Below are 23,780 nucleotides of genomic sequence, written 5' to 3' on the forward strand. Positions count from 1 at the left end.
GCCAGACCATTGTACCCAGTTCTGAATACCCATTAAGAAAATGCAAAATGTTGATGGAAAAGAAGATGACTGGAAGACATGAAACTATATCATTTTAGGAACAGGTGAGGCAACTCCAGATGATTTAAAAAGGAAAATAAGAAAGAAGACTCATGTTGAACATGATATCTGACTTTAATATTTGAAAGTGTCTATTACACTTACTCTGTTAGCTCCAGTGATCCAATCTAGAATTAATAAAACTGATGATACAAAGATTCAAATCAGGATTGAATATATAAAAGAAGGTTTGGCTAATTATAGCTTCAAAATTTTAAAATGAATGCCTCAAAGTTATTCATTAAGATTGTTCTTGTAGGTTATTATTTGTTTTTTTAATGTTAAGATTTACATCATTAAGATTATTTATAAAGAAACCATAATTTACAAAAATTCTACTGAGGATTGAGACTCTGAATTTCTTTCTTAGGCTTGGTATTGAAATTTTTCTCTCTGGATATTTTCTATCCATCTATGACTCTGTTTCTTTCTGATTATATTTTTGTTTGTTTGTTTTAATGAAGTACTGTGAGCTGTAAGCGAGTTTTTGTTTGGAGACTGAACATCTGCAGTTTTCAGGCAACCAGAACATTACCAAGAAGATGACAAGTAACTGAAATATTTGTTATCAAGCCCATGGCACAATGTCCCATATCTGTGGGTGTCAAATTATCACATTTTTTTTTACTTCATGTGTTAATGCAAAATACAACAGTAACAATAAGCTAGAGTGTGATGAAAAGAGGTGTATTGTATGCACACTGTGGACACATTGGCCTCCTAACAGACAAGATAACCATAAATTTCAGACTAAAGCTTAAGGAATATGATTTTGCCGACCATTTGGACAAACAGACCTATAGTGCCCATAACATCTGAGAGCATCACTCTTTTCAACATAAAATGATCATTATTTCAATAATCACAAGTTACTAAAAATAATAATTCTATTCAGTTGTCTAATGGATATTTTCTTTAGGGCATTAGAGGAATGTCTTAATTCACTTTGGAAAATTTTTCCTAAACATAATTTAAGTTTTAGGGGTGCTTGGGTGGCTCAATCAGTTAAGTATCTGCCTTTGGCTCAGGTCATGATCTCAGGGTCCTGGGATCCAGGCTGGTGGGGCTCCCTGCTGAGCACTACTACTCCCTCTCTCTCTGCCCCTCCCCGCCACTCATGCTCTCTCTCTCTCTTGCTCTCTCTCTCAAATAAATAAATAAAAATCTTTAAAAAAAAAACCACAATTTAAATTTTAAAAATCAGGCCAATAGAGATTTGCCTCAGTTATATGAAAAGTTATTATGTAAAGTGTCCCCATTCCTAAGGAAGTCAGATAACTTTTTCTGCACTTGATTCTGAGTTTTACTCGTTCACATTGTTTAATTTGGATTCATATAGTTGTAATACTAGTTATCTAGGAAATTGACCTTGCTTCCCTTCTTATCCTGAGATTCTATAAAGTGCTACTAAATAATATGATGGGGTGGGAGTTGGGAAGATAAGAGTAGCCTCATACTCCAACATTAGCATTAAAATATCATTGGAAATGAGGACATGAGATCTATATACTAAATGAATAAAATGTTTATTTTCTGCCTGAGCAATTTGAGGGGTGTTTATTTCTCCCCTTAACCATTTTATTAAATATGCATAGTTCTTTTTTTTTCATTACTGTTGCCATTCCAATATTTAATCATTTAATTAGCAGCAGAACTCACCATATTTGATCATTACTTGATTTAATTAATAGTCACCACCCAGAAAGATTGCTTGTAGAGCAGATTTGTATAAAATAAATTATTTTTCCTTTGAATGTTTGGAATGTGTTCCTGATTTTTTTTTTTCTGCTCTTCCTACCTTTAGGTGATTATAGCACAAGAGGGATATAGTTACTCCTCTAAATCTGAACATCTGCCACCTGCCTGAAACCATGGCTCAGTTCAGGCATGGGATGCAAAAAGCCCTGCTCTGTCTACCTTGCTTTAGTTTCAAATGCTTGCTTCATACAGGTAACTTCTCCTCCCCTTCTGCCACAGCCTAGATTTAATAGCACATCCAAGATCAGGCTGTGGGATATATGAGTAGCAGCTGGTCACGTCCTGCTGTTTACTGTGGCAAGGTACAGACAACTGGAGATCTAATTTTGTATACACTCCTGGAAATTGTCTGCTGGAAAATTTGTCTTCCTGTGAGCTTTCTGGAAACATATATTGAATTTATTCCCTACTTTTCCATTATGGTGAATATCTCATTGGTGAATCCTTACAAAATGTGGTACACCTGCACTGTTGGATCAAGAAGCAGGGAAACTGCACGGTAAAATTAACTGTTGGCAATTAGTGTTAGGACACATTACTGCATTTGAAAATCCACTCAATTAATCTACAGGCTTTTTATATTCTTTTGTGTGTTCGTGTGTGTGTGTGTGTGGTGTGTGTATATTATATTTTCAACAAAGATATTATCATATCTCTTAATTGCTTCACACCATGATTCATTGTTCAAGCAACACTGAATGAGCAATTGTGAAGACACTGTTATTGGAAGCTTTGTCTTTTAGCTAAGACGTACAGTTAAAGTCCTGATCACTTTGTATTCACTAATTATACAATACCACTTTTTTAAGGATATGGAAATTAATTAGCTCCACTGTCCTAAGCCTACTCAAAATTAGGTAATTACATTGTATATCCTGCAGTTTCTCTTGGGAAACGCGTTCTTTATTTCCTGTCTCTAACTGATGGCCAGCTGGTAAATAGTTTCCAAACTTTCCCCAGAGATGGCTACTCATCAGAAATGATCCTTTTATGGGAAGTTTTCAGAATATTCAAGTTAAAAGGAGCTATGTAAAAGGTATTGCTATTGCTTATTATTATTATCAATGACAACTCTCTTCACAGCATCACTGAGTTAGTAATTTGGATGCAAAGGACAATACTATAAGATGCATCTCAGGGATTTTTGTTAGAAAAAAATTGTTATAGACTAAATGCTTAAGTTTCTACAAAATTCTGTCTTGAAATCCTAGCCCACAATGTCATGATATTAGGAAATGGGGCCTTTGGAAGATAATTAGCTCACAAGGATGGAGTTCTCAGGAATAGAATTAATTAATAAGATTATAAAAATGACCCCAGAGAGTTCTTTCACCCTCTTTCTGACATGTGAATTAACAGACCACAAACCAGAAAACAACTTTCATGAGAACCAGGCTATATTGATTAGCCAGTCTTGGACTTTCAGCCTCTGAAACCATAAAAAATAAATTTCTGTTAGTTTTAAGCCATGCAACTTAAGGCATTTTATTATAGTAACCCAAACTGGCTAAGACATTTTTTCCCCTAAAGAAACATTTTTTTATTAGTTTAGTACTTCCCAAATTCTTAGTAATGTTTTAGCAGAAAAGAATTTTAAAGTTATTTTGACCTGAGATTTTACCAAGTGTAGGAGTAGTAAGGGGGAAAGTAGAAAGTATTCTGAAGCCTGTTTTGAAGAACAATGGAAATAATGTTCAAAATCTTGACTAGTCTAATGGAGGAAAATTTCATTTGTGATGAAAAGGAAAGATAATGTGGGAATTTGCCCTGTGAGCTACCAATGTTTTCCCACTCATGAAAATAAACCCTTTCAGCAGATGTCTTCAATTAAATATTGTAAGGAGCCTCCATCTCCCAAAAAGTCCAACTGTGAAGTCATGTATAATTAGACCAAATTTTATAATGCCAGGATAACACTGATTTATTATAACTTAACTTTTTTCTTTTTTAAAAATTTAAATTCAATTAGCCAACTTACAGCACCTCATCAGTTTTTAATATAATGTTCAATGATTCATTAGTCATGAATAACACCCAGTGCTCATCACATCATGTGCCCTATTTAATGTCCATTACCTAGTTACCTGATCCCCCCACCCCCTCCCTTTCCACAATTTTCAGTTTGTTTCCCAGAGTCTAATATGTTTTGCCTCCCTTTCTGATCTTTTTCCCTTCAGTTTTCCCTCCCTTCCCCTATTGTCTTCTCCACTATTCCCTATATTCCACATATGACTGAAACCATATGATAATTATCTTTCTCTGATTGATTTCACTTAGCATAATACCCTCCAGTTCCATCCATGTCAATGTAAATGGTAGATATTGATCTTTTCTAATGGCTGAGTAATATTCTGTTGTATATATGAACCACATCTTCTTTATTTATTCATATGTTGAAGGGTATCTCTACTCTTCCACAGTGTGGCTATTGTGGACATTGCTGATACGAACATTGGAGTGCAAGCATCCCTTCTTTTCACCACGTCTGTGCCTTTAAGGTAAATACCCAGGAGAGCCATTGTTGGGTCATAGGGTAGCTTTATTTTTAACGTCTTGAAGAACCTCCATACTATTTTCTAGAGTGGTTGCATCAGTTTGTATTCCCACCAAGAGTGTAAAAGGGTTCCTTTTCCTCCACGTCCTCACCAACATGGCTAACACACATGAAAAACTGTCCCACATCACTTGCCATCAGGGAAATACAAATCAAAACCACAATGAGATACCACCACCTTACATCTTTTAGAATGGCCAAAATATATCTTAACTTTTAGCGGTTCCATTCACATCCTAAAAATTAACAAAAAAAACTTTATATACAATTGTACATTTATATATCGATGATCTGAGTCTATAGAAGTATGAGATATGTGATTTATTTTGTGTATAGAAATCATACTGTTCATATCAGCTATTTTGCTAGTTGTTGAAGTTGGCACAACTCCTAGTAAGCAAGTTGCACATTAATGACATTTAACTCTTCTAAAGTTGCGTTATCACAGTAAGTACATAAGATCCTTAGGGAGGGGAGACAATTTAAAGGTGATCCAGTTTAATCATACATGCTCTGAATTTAGTAGTGAGACAAAACCATGGGAATGGTTTTAAATAGACATAGTTTCTGTCTGTGACAAATTCTCTTAAGATGAATACCATAATCACAAATATCTCTGGCTTCTTTAATAACCCATTGTAGAAGTACCCCCCCAATAAAAAGCACACCTTGTATGACATTAACACGCTCCTATAGGAAGGACACCCTGTCTTATTCACCTTTATATCCACTGTTCCTAGTAAATTAGTATATGGCTTGAGCTCAAATACTTGCTGAATAGGGACATCTGGGTGATTCAGTTGGTTAAGGTTCTGACTCTTGGTTTCAGCTCAGGTCATGATCTTCTGGCTGTGAGATTGAGCCTCTCATTAGGCTGTGTGCTCAGTGCAGAGTCTTCTTCAGATTCTCTCTCTTTCAAGTAAATAAATAAAATCTTAAAGAATAAAATAAACACTTGCTGAATAAAACACTTAATGATTTTTCCTTTTTTGAGTTTGTATCTCTTTAAAAACATGTAACAATTTATATTATCAACTTCCTAATACTTTTTCTTTTATTTAATCTTAAAACTGTCTATTTTTATGGAAACTAGCTCCCATCCTTCTGGATTTTGTGAGTGAATCTGTGGTCATCCAAGGTATTTATTTGTTCAGCAACTATTTTACTGCCCCTATATACAATGAACTGTGAGGGATACAAACACAAAAAATCCAGGTCCCTAAAAGAACTTCCATTATAGTGGAAGAATATAAGACAACAGAAAGTTATAAGTGCCCAAATAGAGATACTGAAAGGTGCTAGGTAACCTCAAAGGAGAGAAAGATATCACTGCATGGGGGGGTGAATTAAATAGGGAATGATCTAGCCTGTACAGGTGTTTCTCAGAGATAATTGCAGATTGGTTCCAGGCCACTGCAATAGAGTTTAAATTTCAATAAAGCTAGTCAAATGAAGTTTTTTACTTCCTATGCATGTAAAAGTTGTATTTACACTATACTGAAGTCTATTAACTGTGCAATAGCACTATGTCTGAAAAAATGTAAACACCTTGATTTAAAAATTCTGATTGCTAAAACATGCTAACCATCATCTGAGCTTTCATTGAGTCATAGTTTTTTGGCTTTTGGAGGGTATTGCCCCAAGTTAATGGCTCCTGACTGATCAGAGTGGTATTTGCTGATGGTTGGAGTGTTTGTGGCAATTTCTTAAAATAACAGTGAAGCTTGCCACATTCATTGACTCTTCCTCTCACAAATGATTTCTCTGGAGTTTGTGATGTTATCTGATAACATCTATTAAACCTTCATTATAAGATTGTACAATTCAGTCACATCTTCAAGCTCTACTTCTAATTCTAGCTGTCTTACTATTTCTACCACAGCTGCAGTTATTTCCTCCACTTCAGTCTTGAACCCCTCAAAGTCCTCCAGGAGGGTTAAAATCAACAACTTCCAAAATTTTGTTAATGTTGATATTTTAAACTCTTCCCATGAATCAGGAGTCTCCTTAATGGCATCTAGAATGTTGAATCCTTTCCATAAGGCTTTTAATTTACTTTGCTTAGATCCATTAGAGGAATCATTATGGAAGCTATGGTCTCACAGAATGTATCTCTTCAATAATAAAACATGAAAGTGAAAATTGCTCTTTGGTCCATGGACTGCAGAACTGATATTATGTTAGGAGCACAGACACATTAATCTCATTACATATCTCCTTTGGAGCTCTTTGGTGATCAGCTGTATTATCAATGAGCAGTGATATTGTGAAAGGAATCTTTTGTTTGTTTGTTTGTTTGTTTCTGAGAAGTAGGTCTCAACGGTGGGCTTGAAATATTCAGTAAACCATATTGTAAACAGATGTGCTACCATCCAGACTGTTTCTTTTATTTATAGAACAAAGATAGAACAAACATATATAAATATATATATATATATATATATATATATATTTCATTTTGCAGTTTCAAGTTTATTTCTCTTTTTTTTTTTAAGATTTTATTTATTTGACAGACAGAGGTCACAAGTAGGCAGAGAGGCAGGCAGAGAGAGAGAGAGGAGGAAGCAGGCTCCCTGCTGAGCAGAGAGCCTGATGTGGGGCTCGATCCCAGGACCCTGGGATCATGACCCGAGCTGAGGCAGAGGCTTTAACCCACCGAGCCACCCAGGCGCCCCCAAGTTTATTTCTGATACCAAAACTTGACAGCACACAAGGGGAAAGAAAAGCAACAAACAAGGAGCAGCAAATAAATTTATCCTGCATGCCACTTTCAGTCAACAGAATATAGCTCTCTAAAAAGCTATGTTTGGAAGGAATCTGATGCTTCAGCCTCACTCAGGGGAAAGACCATTGCAACTGATTAGCAACATCCACATCTCACTCAACCCAGAATAAACCAGTGGCACCAAAGTTGGAAGCAAAGTTGGCATTGGCTGTATCACCAGAGCCAGTAATGGGGCCAGTGAAGGTCTGACAAAATCTGGAGTGGGAATTTGGTGGTATCTGGCCCAGAATTTAAATGGGATTCTAGACCAGGGATCACCAAAATCTCTTTCCTCATCCTAGGTCAACAGCAATGTCATCTCAGCTCCAAGGCCCAGTTTACAGCCTCATCTCTAATCCCCATGCAGTTTTTCCCTTCCCACTGGTCCTCAGGCCAAGCTTCAGCAGCATCCAGAGCAGCCAAGGCCTCATCTGCAGTCTCCATGAACTGTCCAGTCCAGTCTCAAGGATCTCTCATTGGAACGTCTATCTCAGTACATTTATTTCACTAGTTTCATGGTAGGAATGGAGCCCCCAGAAGAACTCACACTCAGGAAGGTTGCCGTTGGGCACTCATCTGTAATCCAGGAACTTTTGCTTTGAAAAATCATTAAGTGAGAAGTTTTCATAGATCTCCAAGGAGAGGAGACTCACTACAGAAAACAGTCCCACCTTGTGTAGTGTTTCCCAAAGGACAGCTACACTGGCATGATTGCCATTCATGAAGATGATGCTCTCATATCACTATGATAGTGTTATTGGGCTTGGGTGTGTCTTTGGTTGTCCCCAGTATGCCAGTCAGAGACTTGAGGTTACTGATAAGAATATACAGGGGTTCTTCTTTGTCAGTCTTCTTCAGTTGAATCCCAAATTTCTTCTCAGGATAAATGGTGTATTCATGGATGATGTCCCTCAGCATTTCTGAGTGCATGATGGGCACCTTGGTGTAATTTTTAAACATTAGGTATTTAACCTACTTATTTGTTTTTTCTTGAAGAAAGGCCATATCTTGGGGATGTGAAGTACTCAGTTCTGTGAAGCATGCAAGGTGGGAGAGGGGTACAAGTTCTGCCAGTCAGATGAGAGTGACCAGTCAGTGGGAAGTGACCAATCAGCTGGTAGAAGCCAGTCGGGTGGTAGGGACCTGTCAGGAGGGCTTTACCAATCTGGAGTACCATGCCAGCCTGGGGGTTCTGATATCCAGGTGGATTCTCAAGCCAGGGGGTTAAGCCAGACAACCATACCAAGCCAGACAATGGGGTTCTCAAGCAACTGTGTTTTTCCAGATTGGTTGGGTCTGTCTAGCTTGGAGTCTCTGATATACTGGTGGGGTCTACCTGATGGGTTCTGATAGGCCAATGGGGTCTGCCACCACACATTGGGGGGAACACCATGTGGGTTCTGTGTAGTAACTGGAACTGGTACAGACCTCCAGGTCCCTGTAGCCCATGGAGGCCCCATCTGATCCCCACTGCGATTCTCATCCACATTCAAATTATTAATCTTATAGGCCCTCTCCTCCTGAATTATAGTCTTGGACTCCATAGTCTGATCCTGGAAAGCAACCACTGGTATCTGTGCAACTGTACCATCAGACTCAGGGATACCTATGTTGGTCTGTACTTCAGTCTGGGAAACGGCCATCTTGGCTTGGTTAATATTCTGGGTCTGGGTATCAGTTCTTGGAGCCTTAAAGGTATCATTTCAACCCTTAAAGGCTGTCTTGGGCTAAGTGTTGACCATCTCACTGGCCCTAAGAGAGAGAAAATTTGTAGGTGGCATTTGGGCCCACCTTAGTAGTGGTGTTCTAGGTCTTAAAGATCAACTAGGACTCATTAGCAGTTAACTTACAGGTGTCTGGTATCTGGAAAAATTTTAGGCAACATTTGGACCCTATGGGCTGGCATTCTGGGATTTATAGCCTCCCTTAGGGAGTGCATTGGGTATCTCCTTGATACTGAAAGCCTGAGAGAAATCATAAGTACCATTTGGGCCTTTTGTAGTAGTGTTCTGAGCCTTAAAAGATGTTTTGGACCTAATGGCAGCTGTTAAACCCTGGGTATCAGCCATCTCAGTGGCTGTTGGGGGCTGTTGGGGGCTGTAAACTTTGGACACTAGCATTTAACCCAGCTTCTGTGGACTGATTGGTAGGTGGCCCCTCCAAGATCTGAACTGCCTCCATCAAGGTCTATATATGTAAGGTACTCTCTTCTATAGAAGTCTCAGCCTAGAAGTAGAGGAGGCCCACACCACAGTACACTCTGTGAGTCATGGCTCCTGTCCCTCTGGCAAGAGCAGAGCCTTGTCTCAGATCCAGCCCCAACCCCTTTGTTTCCTCCCTTCTTCATCACTCAGAAGATCAGGATTGTTGTGCCTGGCTTTCTACAACCACACCCTCTCCTTGTCCAAGAGAAAATGGCAGTACAGCAGCCCAGAATAGACATCACTCTGAAGGGCCCTAGGATTTCTGGAATGAGTATTGGCTTTAACTTAAAGTCACCAGCTGTAATAGCCCTTAATAAGAGAGTCAGACTTTCCTTTGAAGCTTTAAAGCAGGGCGTTGACTTCTCCTTTCTAGCTATGAAAGTCCTACTTGGTATCTTCTTCCAATAGAAGGCTCTTTGGAATATCTGTTGTTTAGTGTAGTCAACTTTAATTATCTAAGCTAGATCTTCTGGATAACTTGCAGCTTCTACATCAGCAATTGTTGTTTCACCTTGTACTTTTATATTAAGGGGACAACTTCTTTCCTTAAACCTCATGAACCAAATTTTGCTGGCTTAAAACTTTCTTCTGTAGCTTCCTCACCTCTCCTAGCCTTCATAGAATTGAAGAGACTTAGGGCTTTGCTCTGGATTAGATTTTGTCTTAAGGGAATGTTAGCTAACTTGATCTTCTATCCACACCAAAAATTGTCTCTATATCAACAATAAATCTATTTCTCTTTCTTATTATTGGTGTGTTTACAGGAATAGCACTTTCAATTTCAACAAGAAGTTTTGCTTTACATTTACAACTTGGCTAACTGATACAAGAGGATAGCTTTTAGCCTTTCTTGGTTTCTTGGTTTTTGATGTTTCTTCCTTACTAAGCTTGACAATTTTAAGCTTTTGACTTAAAATGAGAAACATGTGACTCATCATATCACTTTAACACTTAGAAGCCATTGTAGGGTTATTAGCTGGCTTAATTTCAATATTATTTCCCAGGGAATTGGAAAAGCTGAGTAGAGTGAGTGAGATAGGGGAATAGCCAGTCGATGGAGCAGTCAGAATAGACACATAAGGGCACCTGGGTGGCTTGGTGGGTTGAGCCGCTGCCTTCGGCTCAGGTCATGATCTCAGGGTCCTGGGATCGAGCCCCACAACGGGCTCTCTGCTCAGCAGGGAGCCTGCTTTCCTCTCTCTCTGCCTGCCTCTCTGCCTACTTGTGAGCTCTGTCTGTCAAATAAATAAATAAAATCTTTAAAAAAAAAGAATAGACACATAATATTTATTATGTTCACCATCTTATATGAGTGCGATTTGTGAAATTACAATAGCAACATCAATAATCAGAAATCACCATAACAATATAATAATAATAATCATAATAATAATGAAAGAGTTTGAAATATTGTGAAAATTACTAAAATGTAACACAGACATGAGATTAGTAAATTTTGGAAAAAATGGCAGTGATAGACTTGCTCAGGTTACCACAAAATTTAATTTGTAATAAATGCATTATCTTCACATTATAATTAAGCAAAGAAGCATAAAACAAGGTATGCTTGTAATTCCAAAGTGGAACCTTGTTTTGTTTAAGAGAGGTTCCTTTTAAATCATACTGATGACATATATTGAGTGGTTATCTTTTAATTCTACTGCAAAATCATTTCTTTTTCACATTGACAAAGTAGCTTATTATCATTTTTTTAGGGAATACTTAGACTGTTCTCAGAGATTACTTAATTCACTGGTTGTTGTGCAATGTGATGATAGGTCCTGATGTGTTAAGTGTGCTTAGGAAAGGCTTGTTTCCTTTAAGGTTTTTCATTACACACTTTGTACCACCCACACCACTTATAAATTTATTTTTTAATTACAAAGGTAATCTGGAAAAGACCTTATGTGTATATGGTGTGCAGTTACGAGTCAAACCGATAGATGGATTTTTAATCAAACTTGCTTCTTCAAAACAAAACTATCCTTTCTATCACCTTCATTTTGTTTTAAAAAAATTGCAGAGGGACAAGTCAAGCATGTAAAAGTCACTGGTCAACCTTCTATTTCTCAGCTAGTCAAAAATGTCTCCCATGTTTTCATTTATTATAAATTATTGTGATCAGAAAAGGGCAAGTACCAACAATAATTAGTTCCTCTGATTAAAATAAGTCAAACCTCACTAGAACTGAATGAAAAAGCACCATAGTATATTTTTTCCTGAAATGCATTAACCTCACTCATATGAAACTTATCACAGGATTTATTTTGATATAAATACACATCCATTTTATTAGAAGTTACTGAACCACATACTGCATTAAATGTATTCTATGCACATGGAGAAGTTAGGTAGCTCAGAAATTAAGTAGCTGTCCTATCTTGTGATAATATAATTTATCTCTCTGAAAAATAAAGAGGTCATTGATGACAGTAATCTGAGATTCAAGAAGATAGTTGTTGAAAGTAGTGGATAAAGATTTAGGGCCTCATTCATAAAAGAGAAAGTGTTTCATTTCAAAGATGATTGAAAGGAAATTGCCAGGCCTCATGTGATTAACATTGAACTCACTATCTTTTTCCTCTTATGCTCAATTTATGCATATTAAGTCATTAGTCCTCTATTATTGTAAAAAAATGTTTGTTTATTTGTCGATGAGAAAATATATTCCTTACAGGTGTCCATTAGTTTCCTTCCATAAGAATTTAAGTGAAAACACATTTTTCACTTCAAATTCTAAGGCAGAGTTCTCAATGCCTTATTGTTAATGCCTACAGCATAACTGTTCTGAAACACTTCTTTATTTATGCTTTTCTAAGATACATTGAACATCTTATGGGAAAATACATCTGTGGAATATCACAGCAGTCATTCAGTTTCTGCTGGTAATCTATATTAACATTTCAAGAAGACCACATTCAGAAGTAGTGTTATAGCGATACTTAAGGGAGCACTTTTGTCCAAAATAGGAGAGAAAGTAATGATAACAGCAACCACAAAAACAATATAAGAAAAAGGAAATTTTAACACATTAATTTAATTTTGCATGATGCTAAAATAATGTATTGAAAAATAAGAACTTCAGCTAATCTGTTGTTTGCTCATTCTGCATGATTATAAATAACAGAGTCAACAATTTCCCAAACATTGATTTAACTTGCCTCCTTGAATTCCAGAATAGATATATTTTGTTACAAGTGAGTATATACAGAAAGGATAAGAAATTATACTTTCAGATTATTTTGGGGTAACATTGAATCAGTATCATTCTCCATAAAAATGGTTAATGATGTATGCTTTGTGTATACTTACTCTATAATTTAGTGCTTTTGGCACTTCTCCACTTCCACTTATTCCAGATGTATGATTCCCAATGTGGATAATCAAAGGTTATCCTTTGAAAATAACTGGTCAAAATATTACTTAAAAGACACAGAAACAAATTTGTAAAATAAAAAAAGAGCAATATTTTACTGCTTTTGGTAAACTCTGTTATTTCATATGGTGGCCAACTAAAAATTTCTTAGCTCTATCTGGACACTCTCTGGACCTATCCAAATACATACAAACCCACCTTCCTACACACACACACACACACACACACACACACACATAGAAACATGCAATCTTAATCACATAGTGTAACTGCATCAGAAATGCCATATCTCATCTACAGAAATAGATATAATCATTCTAAGCAGCGTGTAGCAGTAACTCCTGCTATACCTCTTTGGGCAGTTAACTGTTCCCATACTGAAAACAAAACAAAACAAAACAAAACAAGATTTATCATGTGATTGAAAATACCATAAAGAACAAATAAATTTCTTAAGCGACTCAAGGGGAAACAGTACAAAAAGTCAGGCAACAGGAGGTCTGGCTTTATTTGCATATGTTTCCAGAAGTGACTAATCAGGACCCATTTAGCTTCAAGTGGCAAGAACCAACTCAAATTAAGTTAAATTAAAACTGAAAATATAATAAATTCATATAGCTTAAAAGCGTGCTGGAGAAACTATAAATGGATAGAGGAACCACAGAAGCCAGGACTTCAGGGTCTAGAAACAGAGACAAAGATAATAATATATACAACATTAATATAATGTGTATATATGTATACATATATACATGTATACATATATGTGTATGTATATATACACACACTAATGTTTGTATGTATGATATATACTAATGTTATAAGTGTGTATATATATGTATTATATAATACGTATATACATGCATATATGCATATGCATATATTATGTAATACATATATATGCAGTATATATATATCAATATATATGGTATGTATATCATATAGATCTATATACCAATATAATATATATGATATTTATTTCAAGCTTAGTATATATATTACATATATGTATTTATTTTATATATTTATATATATTTATTATAAATCTGAATATAAATATAAAATAATATAAATTTATAAATAAATATATAAATATATTTATAAATAAATATAAATATATTATATTTTATATTTTATGTAAAATATATTTTATATAAAATATATTTTATATTTTATATAAAATATAATATATTTATATAATATTTTATAGATATATTATATTTTTATATGTAATATCATATAAATATATTGTATTTTATATAAAATATAATATATTTATATAATATATAATATATATTTTATATATAAAATACCTCTTTATATATTATATATTATATATAATTAATTAATATGATTGTTATATATAATTATATATTATATTTTATATTTTGTATATGAAATATATAAATATATTTATATATATTTAAATATATATTATATATTATGTATATATGTTTAATTTCCTGGTAAATCTATATATATGTAGTATATTTTGATTTGCCAGGAAATTTTCATTTCCATTGTCAAATATCTGATATTGTACAATACAAATACATTGTGACATTGCTTTACAGCTGCTTGTAATATTAAAGTAATAATAAAGTGTACAAATACACTGTGACATTGCTTTACAGCTCCTTGTAATATTAAAGTAATAATAAAGTGCTGAGTGGTGATTCTTTGAGTGCATTCAGTCTAAATCTGTGAGGGAAAGTAAAAACGAACTGGAGAGAATGGAGGTTTCTCATTAAGCCAGAAAAACATTTATATGACTCAGAAAGTATTGTTGATTAAGGAACTTTAAACAATATCTAGCCTTTAGTGAGTGTTTGATAAAAACTAGTTCTTGCACTGTACTTTTGATAACTCATCTCATGTATTCCTTAAATCCCCCCAAAATAGAAAGTTTCATTTTACAGCTGAGGAAATTAGAATGCCATGCAAATATTGCAAGGTCACACAGCTTATAAACAAATGAGGCTTTCTCTCAAGTCTATTGTGTTATACTCTTGTCAAAACAGTGTATTATAGTAAAATTTTAAGTTCTACTACTATTTGTAAATTAGATTTTCTTATATAAATAAATTTAGAATAATAGCATGGATATCTTAACATAAAAATACTTTTATCTTCAGTATTGATATTTATTTCAAGTTTAATGATGCACAAAAGTAAACCAAAAGTATAAGTAACTCTTTCAAACTGAAGAAATACATTTTACACTATATCCAGAAAACATATGTTTTCTATTTATACAACTGAAACCAAAATTTTATAAAGCAATATTTACCTTATCACATGTGATGTACTTTGGTATATCATATTCAATTACTTAACAGTAATGAGCTATTAAATTGATTTCTTAATCCATTAATGGGTCATGATCCATGTTTTAATAAATACTCATTTAGACAATGGTGGTTGAAACAGTCATGCCTACTTCTTTTTAGTTCTTAAGCGTAATTGGAATTTGTATTTATTAACTTCAACCGAAAAGGAAAAAAAAAGAAAGAAAGAAAGAAAGAAAGAAAAGAAACCTAAAGCCCACACTCTAGAAGGTTGTAGTCAGGATTCACTCTACTTGGCAGAGGAGACCGGCAGTAGCAGCATCTCACAAACGGTCCCCTCTAGCAATTTCTCTCCTCATTCAATCATCCTTAACCAGCTACAACCCCAAATCATTTTTCTACTTGTCTGGAAGGTAACAGGTCTTTTGCTACTTAATTTCTCATTAATACTGATCTTAAACAAGTTACCAAATTCTATCCAGTAGAAATGGAAGTTACACAACAGGGGAAGAAGGTGGCGTTACAACAAAGTTTGACACCCCCCCCCCAAAAAAAAAGCCAGAAACATATAGCGTTAAATACTTTGGCTCCTATACACAATCTCAGGCCACTGGTGTCAACAGTAGACTATAATTATAAATGGTAACTACTATAGTAGAGAAATTATAGACCTAAGTAAGTGTTGGTGAACCTGTTTTGCCTGTGTTTTCTTAATGTTTTGATGGACTTGCTATGAATTGTCTCTTTTAAAGTTTCCATGAAGGCAGAACAAAAACTAGTCGGTATGAAAGTTTTTTATTAAACCTTACAGAAAGCATATGTTGAAAAATAAATGGTGGCTAATTCAGTATAACAACTTTCCTACAATTTCAAGCTACATTTTAATATTTTGGGGTTAATTTTTTTTTTTAAATATAAATCACAACCATTGTTGGAGGATAAAATGGTGATACTGGGTATATAGCTGGTTGGTGGTTTATCCAATAAAGATACTGTTCTTGTTCCCTTTCCCAATCCATATCTTCCCTAGATTGTTTTTCAGTGTGTAAAATAAAATATGACTAATAATATATCATTAATATTTGATTCATTTTATGAATTTTATTGAATTTCTTTTAAATCATGATTTTATTCTATGTTTAAAATTAAGTACCATGTTTGAATACATAAAAGTACTAAATTATTTTAAAGAACAAGATCCTGAACATTAGTTTTCTGAAAAATGGTGTAGAATAATAAAGCTATATTGGCTTTTATCATATAAAAATATTTAATAAATAGCTTATATAGACCATGATAGCCATGCAGTCAAACCCTGTAAAGACAAATGAGAGAACACCAAAGGCTTTCTGGAAGACAATGATTTTATTGCATTGAAAGCTAACTACCTACCATTATACATGTGAAGATTTACTTTCAATGATACATAAAAAGTAAACCTCCATTTCATAAACAGTAAACTTTCCCACATGCAATACAAAAATATTATTAGTCTTTGTCCTTCCCTAAAATTATTTTGTTCAGAATAAAGAAAACAGACAAATTGAGGTTTAACTGTAAGAATTTTTTCAAATCTTTATTTGACCTTGAATTTTTATATTTTATACCACATTCTTTTCCTGTAGAAAAGTTACACACAGAAGGAAAAAAGAGACCCATTAGCCTCTTAGCCACACAAAACTGACAGAAATCACCAAAGAATCCTACATAAAACAAGAAAATAGTTATGTAAATCATTTATATAAATAAATGTCTACTTTCATCTCTAATTCCAGGAAGACTTGCAGTGTTTACTGAGGCTCCAGGTAAAGAAAAATCCCTTCCCACATGGTAATATCTATTGTTCCTAATGTAAAGAAAATTACTAACTCATTTAATGAAGATGATCTAGTTTTTCTTTCTTTGGAAATAAGGACTCATTATTTTTACACATGTGATATTAGAGCTTCTGGTCTTGGCAACTTCCAGATTATGTCAGCACCTGCTGATAGTAGTTAGTAAATTAGAGGAATATTGACAATTTTTTGAACATCTGTGATTGCTGTAACTTGTCCTAAGACATGTCCTAAAAACTTCCTCAAAATCCATGTCAAATCAATATAAAATGCATTTAGTGACTTGATTGTTGTTATTCTAATTTTCTAACTGGCTGTTTATATATTCTTTTTCTTTTCTTTTCTTAGCTCCAGGGGACAGAATTTACTTTATTTTTTGGATAATTTCTGACTTACAGAATTATGGCAAAAATGGTGCAGAGAATTCCTGTATATCACACACAGAGAATCCCATATAACTAATATCTTACATTAGAATAATACATTTGTTGCAGTTAATAAATCAATATTGAACATTTTATCAATTAATATCCAAACTTTATTCAGATTCCCTTAGTTTTTATCTACTGTCTTTTTTCTGTTTTTGAAGATCCCGTCAAGGATACCACAGTACATTTAGTTTTCATGACTATTTAGGTTACTCTTGGCTATGACATTGTCACAAAATTTCTTTTTTCCCCCTCTATACAGTTTTAAAGAATACTGGTGAGATATTTTGTAATTAGAAAAAATTATAATGTGTTCAATTTATTATTATTATTTGATTGTGTTTATTTGTTTTGGGAGAGAAGACCACAAAGGTAAAGTGCCATTATCATTGTATCATATCAAGGTCTGTCTTTCTTTCTTTCTTTCTTTCTTTCTCTTCTTCTTTTCTTCCTCCCTCCCTTCTTTCCTTCCTTCCTTCTTTCCTTCCTTCCTTCCTTCCTTCCCAGTGTTAAGTACTACCAGGTTCTCCATAATCATCATATATTTTCTGCCCCAGTCCTATAAACAGCCATTTCTCCAAAAGCCTTTTTCCTTTTACTGGGGAGTGGTATTGGAAACCAAAATCTGTGTGTGCTCATTGCTACTAGAATGCTGTTATAGCCTCTCTTAGCTGACAAAGAAAAAAAATATATATGCATGTATAATAATTATATTATGGATAATACACACACCTATACATTTTGTGCATATATCCATCTGTATCTATTAAGCTACTGATGTCTTCATCATCATACTGACGTCTCCAACTCTAATCTATTACTATATGGATTATTGTAGATTCCTTCCTTGCTTATTTGTAAATTTCCACTAAAACAGACACCTGATTCCCACCATCAATAGATTTACTTGATTATTAAATTCCAGTTCACACATACTGCAGTACTGAATTGATAACTCATATCCTTGTAGGAAAATTTTTACCAAGTACAGTGTTCATGTGCAGTTACTTTTGCCTTTAGTTTTACAGACTACATTATTTCCAAAGTTACTTAAGTCAGCAATTTATTCTTTTACCCTTTCAGTGAGATTTTAAAATACATTTGTAATACATTTAGATTCTTTTGACACATTTTGCATTCCATCCTGGAATGTATACATTAAGTATTATTCTTTGTACTGCAAAAATTGATTGGTTTTGACATATGTCTTGTATTCATCATTATGGTACCATATAAAATAGTTTCACTGCCTTAAAAAATCCCCTATGCTTTACCTAATCAACATTCCTAAACACCTGACAACCAGGGACTTGTTTACCATCTTTGTAGTTTTGTCTTTTCCAGAATGTCTTAAAATTACAATTGTACAGTTTATTGCTTTTTCAGACTGGCTTCTTTTTCTTAGCAATGGGCATTTCATAGTCATCCATTTTTTTTTCTTTCATGTCCTGAAAGATCTTTTGTTTTTATCATTGAAAAATATTCCAATGTATAGGTGTATCAGTTTGTTGTCCATTCATGTAGTGAAGGACTTCTCTGTTGCTTCCAATTTTTGGTAATTACAAATAAAGCTACTAAAAGCATTCATGTGCAGATTTTCTTTCTGGACATAAGTTTTCATACCAATTTGGTAAGTGGTATGAAATCACCATGAAGTGCAATCATTGAATCATATGGTATAATTAAATTTAGTTTGGAAAGTAACTGCCAAATTATCTTCCAAAGTAGCTGTATGATTTTGCATTCCCTTCAGTAATGAATGATAGTTCTTGTTGCTTTGCATCCTTGCCAGCAGTTTTTATTATCAGTTTTTTTTTTATTTTAACCATTCTTGTTAATGGGTTGTAATGGTATCTCATTTTTACAATTTTCAATTCCTTAATGACAAATGATGTGGACTATCTTTTCATACACTTATTTTATACCTCTATGTCTCTCTTTTTTGTAATGTCTTCATCTGAATTTGATCCCATGGGATGAGTTTGGAAATGTCTCATCTGTAATCTATTTTCTGAAATATATTGTGGAAAATTGATATCTTTATTGTTGTTGTTGTTAAATATTTGGTAGAATTCACCAATGAAATTAGTCGAACCTGTTGATTATATTTTCAGAAGCTTATTGTTTTTTTTAAATATTTTTTTTATTTACTTATTTGTTTGAGAGAGAGAGAGAGAGTATGAGAGGGGAGAGGGTCAGAGGGTCAGAGGGAGAAGCAGACTCCCCACTGAGCAGGGAGCCTGATGTGGGACTAGATCTTGGGACTCCAGGATCATGACCTGAGCTGAAGACAGTTGCTTAACAAACTGAGCCACCACTTGCCCCAAGTTTATTAATTATTGATTTACTTTCTTTACTAGATATAGATACTCAACATATAGTTATAGATACTTGAAATATAGTTATAGATGTCACACATAGTTACAAATATAGTTATGTTTGGATTATCTGTTTCTCCTTGTGTGAATTGTAGTTTGTGTCTTTTAAGGAATTTTTTATCCAAATTATCAAATTTGTGGACATAGATCAAATTTATAGTGTTTCTTTACTATTTTTTTAAAGTCCATCTATGTCTTCTCTCTCTCTCTCTCTCTCTCTCTTTCTCTTTTCTCACTTGGTTAACCTGGCTAGAGGTTTATCTATTTTTTTATATGTTTTCAAAGAACTAGATTTTGTTTCACTGATTTTCTTCTGTTTTTGATTTCATTGATTTCTGCTCTTAATTTTATTATTATTTATTTCTGCTTTTTTAGGTTTAAAGTGTTCTTCTTTCTTCAGATTTCCTAAGGTAGAAAATTATATAATTAATTTTAGATATTTGGTCTTTTCTAACAGATGTATTTAATGCTGTAATCCTCCCTCTAAATACTGACTTTTTGGCATCTCTCAAGTTTTGATAAGGTGTCTTTTAATTTCCATTCAGTTTAAAATATTTTTAATCTCCTGAGATTTTTTTTTTTTGCCCCATGTGAGACTAGAAGTGTGTTAAGTTCCAAATATTTGGGAACTTTCAGCTATTTTTCTGTTACTGATTTCTACTTTAATTTCAGTGTGGTCTGATAACATACTTTGTGTTATTTCTACTATTTTAAACATTGGTAAAGTATGTTTTATAGTCCAAAGTATGGTCTATCTTGGTCAATGTTCTATGCAAGTTTGAGAAGAATGTGTATTCTGTGGTTGGATGTAATATTTTATAAATGACAAATAAATTCAGTTTATTGATTGTGCTATTCAAGTAAACAGTATCTTTACCAGTTTTCTGCCTGCTTGAACTATCAATTACTGAAAAAAGGATGTTGAATTTAACTATAGTAGATTTCTTTCTTTCTCCTTAAAATTCTCTTAAGTTTTTGCCTCATGTGTTCTTAGGCTCAAACACATTAATGTTATTAGTTTTAAGTTTGAGAAACATCACTTCAGAAAATTATATAAAGATACAAAATAGTATTAATGTGAAAAAGTAATGGAAATAAATAAATTGTATCATTTGGTTTACCTAAATTCATTGAAAATTACTGAGTTCCTGGTTGTGGGTTTTCTTTTTTAAGAGTTATAAAAGGTTTTTGTCACTCCTTGTGGTTAATATTCAGACATATTCCTTAACTGCATAGCCTGCCCTCCCTCATTTTTGTCTTGTTTCACAAATACAGTGATTTCTGGTCATTTTCTTTAAAATTAAAAAAAGAAAAAAAAACTTCATATGTGGGGCATCTGGGTGGCTCAGATGGCTGGGTGTCTACCTGACAGGTCATGGTCATGATCTCCAGTTCCTGGGATGGAGTCTCATGTCAGGCTCTGAGCTCAGTGAGAAGTTTGCTTCTCCCTCTCCTTCTCCCTCTCCCCCTTCTTGTGCTTGTAAGGGCCTATTTAGCCAGAGTGATTTCATCTTGGTTAATCAGTGATTTTGTTGTTTATGAAATAAAACTTAAACTGATCCTGCTCCCCCCACCCCGGGAAACTTACTTAAAAACAAGTCCAGGAAACCAGTAAAATGCAGTGACCAGTCCTTCATAACAGAACCCAAATAAAAGGATGGGTCAGGTCAGGTGGAGATAACAGAGCCCGAATGCAGGGATGAGTCAGGCCAGGTGGAGACATCCAATCAATGGAGCTGGCATACTGTCTCCCTAGCTACCAAGGAGTGTGGGCCCCACCTTTTGGGAGCCTTTTGGGCGCCAATTCTGACCAAAGTAATAGGCTAGTTCAAATAGCTACTATCGGGTAAATTGTAATTCAATTGGCCACCCAATTGACCTAGCATGACTATGCAACTTTCTCTGTGTGTTACAATCTCATTGGTCACCTGTGTGGGGCCAGGCTCAACCACATGGCGTTTGCCCTTTAAAAGTTAGTCTGTAAGTCTGGGAGGACTCGATCTCTCTGTAAGAGGCGGCACTGAACGGTTGCTTTGATCCTCAGTGCTTGCCATGAAATAAAGCTTTGCTTGACCTTCACTTTGTATCAGTCTCGCTCCTTTTATCACGGATCTAACGGCACTGTTTCTCTCAAATGAATTTAAAAACAAACAAACAAACAAAAAACCCATCATATGTAAGAATGAGAATATCCTTCCCCTCATGGTTCTGAAATAACACTCCACTAGAGTTACTTTTTCTGGATGATAGTCCTTTGTTATAAAGAAATGTCACAATGCATACTCATACCCTCCTACTGTCAAAGCCAAAAGGTAACTTTTCTAATAGTATTTTTGGAGGTATCACTCAAAAACATGTAAGACTACTGCTCCCAAAAGTTTATCATTCTCATGACATTCAGCCTCCCACAATTTATAAAAATTACTAAGTGATCTTGATGTAGTTTGGGAATATATGTGAAGTCTGGAGCTGATAACCAAGAAAAAATTCTTGAGATGTCTGATGCAAAAAGGTGATTTCATTAAAGCACTGGGTCAGGACCTGTGGGCAAAAGGAGCTGCTGCACTGGGGTTGTGAGGGACAATTGATTATATATTTTGGGGTTGGGGGAAGTAAAGATAAGGGAAGTTCTGAAAGGATTTTCAAATGTTAAGGAAGACTGACAAGATATAGGAGGCCTTGCTATTGTCAAACTAAGGTTGGTTTTCCCTCTAGCAAAGCATTAACAGAAAGACAGGAACTTCCTTCTGAAAGTTAGGTTATTAATAAGAATTTGTTTCTTGTAAATCACTAAGACCTTTGTAAACCCCGGGAGTGTCATGTTTTGCAGGACTGCAATCTCTATAAATGAACATTTTTTTTTCCTTCCCTTAGCTTTAGGGCAGCCAGGAGTGCCTGAAGAATGTTACACATATCCCACCTGGGACTGTGGGAATTGGTTTGCAGGGTGTCAGCTTATGTTTTGTCCTCAGCTTGCCTTCTTCTCCCTTATCAATAGTACAACTTTTCAGAACCAGTGACTTCTTTTACAGGTAAACAGATCTTGGCTCTGACTTTCTGGATTATTACTATTCTCCAGATTTGTGGGTTGTGGTTTTCTTTGCTATCTTAATCCTTTGATATGTCCAAGAAATGTTTTTGCTCAGCTTTCTCTTATTTTAAGGACAGGAGTGATAACTACTAAGTTCTTTACATGTTGGAGCTGAAACTGGAAGTTCTCCTTAGGATAGAATTTACAATTATATTTTGCAAATCTAAATTGCAAAACATGTTTAATTCATCTAAAAACATGTTTGAATGCAATAGCAAATATCTCCCTATTAGAAAGAATGTTGTTTCTATTTCAAAAGGGCATATAAAATACAAGGTATTTTTATATCTATAGCTGTGGAAGTCATAAGAATAAGTTATACTATTTTAGTCTTGTAGAACTGGTAAGAAAATAATTCATTTTCTAGGCTTTCATGTAGTGGAACATAGTGCCAACTGTAGATAAGTAATGCCCTTACATTCCAATCAGAAAAAAAAAATTAAACTTTACATTTCTCTTTAAAGTTCCATTCCCATATTAAATTTCATAGAATGAATTAATTTAGGAAATACTGCTACTCAGTTTGAAGCATGTATTTTAATCATTAGGGTAAGCTTTTCCCTCATTAAGGTCCCTTGATAAACAAGCTAGATATGGTTTTGATGGCAATCACAAGAGGATATTTATTAACATGTAAACTGTCATAGAAAATAAAATTAATTTAAATTTGTTTAACACAATTCCTGTTGCTTATTATTAAAACCTAGGAGAAGAGTCAATACATTTTGGAAAGCCAAACTCAGCTCTATTTACCTATAAAATAAATTTTAAAAAATAAAATAATATCAGCAAGAAATACCCTAAGAAGCACTTATTTTCTTTCTTTCAACAATTGATTAATTATGCCAATGTATGTAACTGGATACCTCTCCCATGATTAAAGAGCTTGGTTTGAAGAGTCAATAGGCATTTTGGGGGATTTTTTTGTATTGTGTTATTCAAAATATGGATTACTTAAACAAAGCTAGGCATTTTATATTGTTTGACATAAATTGAAAACCATTT

At 34.3% G+C, this 23,780-nt stretch overlaps 1 pseudogene; it reads right to left on the minus strand.

Annotated features, from left to right (window-relative positions):
- Positions 1–8,386: 8,386 nt before the first annotated feature.
- LOC101683472 lies at positions 8,387–9,470 on the minus strand (annotated as a pseudogene).
- Between the last annotated feature and the right edge of the window lie 14,310 nt (positions 9,471–23,780).

This window comes from Mustela putorius, unplaced genomic scaffold (genome assembly GCF_011764305.1).
Source record: "Mustela putorius furo isolate JIRA1106 unplaced genomic scaffold, ASM1176430v1.1 tig00003838_pilon_pilon_pilon, whole genome shotgun sequence".
NCBI lineage: Eukaryota > Metazoa > Chordata > Mammalia > Carnivora > Mustelidae > Mustela > Mustela putorius.